Raw genomic sequence first — 5,072 nt, forward strand, 5'->3', positions numbered from 1 at the left:
GTGAAAATACAGATATCAACGAAATAGGGCCACTATACAGTGCCATTAAAATAATAGAGTCACAATTCACAAGGTACACACCCACACGCCCGTCACCTAGCATGTGCGTCACCTTAACACCAATCACATAACACGTAATTCAGGGTTTCATACCCTCAACATTAAGTTTAGAAGAGTTACTTACCTCGAACAAGCCAATTCCAATACTAAGCAAGCCAAGCGATGCTCCAAAAATGACATCTCGCACGTTCCGACCTCCAAATGGCTCGAAACTAACCAAAAATAACTCAAATACACCAAAAATGCTAAAGGAACCAATCCCAATCGAGAAAGGTCGAATCTTTAATCAAAAGCCCAAAATTGACCCAAAAGCCCAACATGGGCCAGCACCTCGGAACCCGACAAAACTTACAAAATCTAATAACCCATTTAATTATTAGTCCAACCATACTAATTTCATCCAATTCCGACTCTGAATCGATGTTCTAAACTCAATTACTCACTTTAGAAATTTTTTTGATAAAAATCCCCAATTCTCCAATCAAAATATGGATTAATTAAAAAATGAACTTCTTTGATCATACTAAAATAAAACAATTATAGTTAGATACTGACCCCCATGAAAAGACGAGAAGAACACCACGAAAATCACCTCAATCGGAGCTCTAGAACTCAAGATATACTCAAAATACCAAAAGAATGCATTCTGATTTTTTTTTATACATAGGAATTTTTGCTTTTGCGATAAAAACTCCGCACATGCACATTTTCAGCTGTCATTTCCGCTTTTTCGGACTTTTTTTGCACCCGCGGGGCCACAGATGCGGACCCAACTTCGCATTTGCGAAAACACCAGCACCAGCTCTCTTCTCTGACACTAAAATGAGCATAACTCCTTCATACGATATCCAAATTTAACGATTCTTTTTGCTATGGCTCCATAATTATGATACGGATCTAATGGTTAAATCAAAACAGAAATTGGAGCTTAGTTGCTTAATATGTTACCCTTTATGCTTGAAGAAACGACATCAAAATGTAAAAAACAAGTGCAACACAACTCAAACTTATCCGAAACTCACTCGAGCCCCTCGGGACCCCGTTCGAACATACCAAAAAGTCCCATATCATAATACGGACCTAATCAAGGCCTCAAAACACACATAACAATGTCGAAACGAGAAATAACACCTCAATTTGAAATCAATGAACTTAAAACTTAAAACTTCCACAACCGATGCCGAAACCTATCAAATCACGTCCGATTGACCTCAAATTTTGCACACAAGTCGCATTTGGCATTACGGAACTGTTCCAACTTATAGAATCAGAATTCAACCTCGACATCAAGAAGTCCACTCCCGGTCAAACTTTCCAAACTTTCAACTTTTGCCATTTCAAGCCAAATTCTACTACGGACCTTCAAATTACAATCCGGACGCACTTCTAAGTCTAAGATCACCCAACGGAGCTAACAGAACCATCAGAAATTCAATTTGTGGTCAAATTCTAAAAAGTCAAACTTGGTCAAACCTTTCAAATTTAAAGCTTCTAGCTGAGAATCATTCTTCCAAATCAATTCCGAATAACCTTAAAACCAAAACCGACGATTCACATAAGTCATTATACAACATACAGAGCTATTCATGCCCGAAAACTACTGAGCAAAGTGCAATTTCTCAGAACGACCGATCGGGTCGTTACAGGTTAATTTCACCACAATTGCTGCACTCCGTGACTCTTCCTTTTCCTGATGAACTCCACAAACCTTTTCTGTTGCTTGCCTCATCACGTTCTCTATTTCTTTTCACCTTGGGTCGACCAATTGTTTTGACAATCTTTGGGGGCTCCATAGTTTTAGCATGATTAATTTTCCAGAATTTAAGACCCCTAACAGGCTGTAACTTATGATTATATGTCAACATATAAGCATGTGCCACCAATTAACACCAGTTAAAAGGTCAACTTTTTGTGATTCATTGCGTTGATTGCATGAGGAAAAGATATACCACTCAAGTTCCACAATCTACATGTACATCTTTTTTTCTTCAAATCCACAGTGTGCCTATCATCTCCTTCAGATATCTCATATCCATGGTCCCCATTGAAAACAACTTTGCACACATTTGCAATAATCCTGTAGTCATTGTACAACTTCATAGCAATTGGACTTATACCAGAAGTCCAACTCATCACCTTTTTCTCATTGTCTGCCAACATGTTCATGACTTTCACCCTTATATCCTCCAATATTTTAATAACTGGTTTGTGCCTAGCTTTAAGGATCCAACTATTAAATGATTCAGTAAAATTATTATCAACCATTTCATTCTTACACTTTGTATCAAAATAGGCCCTACACCATGCCTGTGGTGGATATTTGAGTAGATATTTTGCTGCTTCTTCATCCAATTCCCTAGCTTATTTGGTTGGTCTTTGAACTCTTCCTCATAAGCACTCCAGGCACACCACAATAACAGTTTCTTTATTCACGACTCTTCTACTTCTTCATCTAATTATCTTCAATATGACTCACACAGAATATGTGATGTGCATCTGGGAGTATAGTGCGTACAACATCTAAGAGCCCTACAATTTTCACATGATCAAAAACATAAAAGCAACAATTTATGTTTCAAAGAAAACATCAAAACACAAGAAAAAAATATATAAAGATCAGCATATTTAATTTCCTTTTGCATATCAGAAATGAAAGTAACATTTGACCCAATTTTTAAATCCAAAACAACTTCAAATGCTCCATAAACCACCGCCATGTCCTACTGTTTTCTTTATCCATAACTGCCCAAGCAAGTGGATAAAAATGGTTCACATAGTCTTTTCCAATTACCACTAATAACTGACCTTGCACTTTCTCTTTAAAAAGGTACCATCCAAACTAATAAGTGGTCTCAAACCATTTATCCATCCTTCTTTTAGAGCTTGGAAGCAACTACACATGCTGAAAAACCTCCTTTTTCTTTCTTCAAGTGCATCATTTGATAGGTTAATTACAAAGTCATTTCCTGGATTTGTATGTCTAATTTCCTGTCCATAAGCTTCTAACTTGTGATACTCATCTCTAAAGCTGCTCTCTAGGCTCTCAAGGGCCAATCTTTTAGCTCTTTTCAGCTTACTTTTAGACACATTCACCTGAAAGGTATTCTCCAACTGCCCTCTCATATCTTTGACAACATACTTAGGAATGTTCTACACATGCTTCTTGAAATACAAAGCTAAAGTTTTCTAACCAGCTCTAAGATTTCAAAACAGTCATCACATAGATGTTTAGACTTCAATATTTTGATTCCACAAGTAAATGTATTCTTATCCTTTGAAACAAGACACACAAATGGACAACCAGTTTGTTAAACCGGTTGATGTATTCTTTTTTCTATGCCAATTCCATCAAAGTCATTACTATCATTTTCAGTACCTTCCATTTCTTTTAACATATCATCACCAGATTCATATTCACAATCAGTCCCAATATCAATATCAACAATATATGATTCATTGTGATGGATAATATTTGGATAGGCACACTAAGATCATACTCATCGACTGCAAAAAAATCAAGCACCTTGAACTCCTTAGATAAGAGAAATTTAAGTACCTTAATTCCTTCCTGATTTTCTACCAAATAATACCTACCAGATGCACCAGTTACCAATAACTGCTTAACAGTAAGATACCCTAGTTTGGAAGTGAATTCTTCACAAACATTCTTATAGGAAAGTGAATGAGCATCATAACTGATCCAAGAATGCAGAAATCTTTTATTGTAGACTAGTTCAGGTGAAATCACGTAATTGCCACCAAAATGGAATAAAACATCAACTTCTTCAATCATCTTCAATTAGCACATACAACAACAAAGAAAAGGGCAAACACAAAGGGACCACCTCAGCATTGAAGGCAACAGTTCAAAAATAGAGTAAAACCATATATATATATATATATATATATATATATATATATATATATATATATATATATATATATTTAGGGACCGCCAAACACTACAAACAACAACTTAATACATAAAACAATATAGTTCAGAAAAAGGAATTCAAAAATACCAAACCCACAAACAGATTCATTCTGAGATTGAATTAAAAACCCTAAAAAAAGATTCATTCATTTTGGGATCACCAACCCCCTACAAATAGATATATACGATAATAAACAAACATATAAAGACACAAAACATGTGAATAAACTAATGAGATGGTGACAATATCAAGAAATGTCATATGAATCTCTATTCCCTCTTTTTCACTACAAACCACTATGGCTCTACCCCACGATTGAAATACAAATAAACCAATAAAAAAATTTACCTTAGCAAAAAACGACAAGCTTCAACACCAAATCTTCACCCTTTGATTGGAGATGAACACTGCTCCAGAACCCTAGCTCTTCGTTTAATTTGGGGATTTAGTAGAAAGAGAAATGTAAAATGGTAAAATGGTGAAAAGAACGAGGGGTTAAAATATTATTTAGTGGGTTACGTAGAGATTGGGGTCGACCAGGGGGGCGGTAGGAAAATAAGAGGGGTAGGGGTATTTTTAAATCCATGTGGCAATTTAAATTATATTTGGGATTTTTAAGAAGCCACATTAAATTCCACATGGATTATAGTATCTCCCGTTAGTGGAGAAGGACACATATGAGCCCATTTGTATATGACAAGGGTTGACAAGGGACCAATTTTTAACGGAGGGCTAGCCTGTCCTATTTCATATAGTGGAGGGGTAGTCTAGGCCCTTTTCCGTAGTTGTTAAAACACATTAATGCTTGATGTATCTCTCAAGTCTCAAGTCTATCATCTGTAGAGGCAATTGATCTGTCGATATTCTTAACTAAATTGGCATCTAGATTTACAAGGTTTAAGAGAGTCTGGAACCAAAATGTGGTTCTTTTGGACTCAAACTACACAAATAGGTGTTAAAAAAAATTACATTTTTATATATAGCGCCATAATACCTGGCACTATACAATAATAGTAACGACACCGTTAATGTATAGCGCTAGGTATTGTGGCGCTATATTGTAAAATATGACACGTC

The sequence above is a fragment of the Nicotiana sylvestris genome, chromosome 12 (genome assembly GCF_000393655.2).
Source record: "Nicotiana sylvestris chromosome 12, ASM39365v2, whole genome shotgun sequence".
Lineage (NCBI taxonomy): Eukaryota > Viridiplantae > Streptophyta > Magnoliopsida > Solanales > Solanaceae > Nicotiana > Nicotiana sylvestris.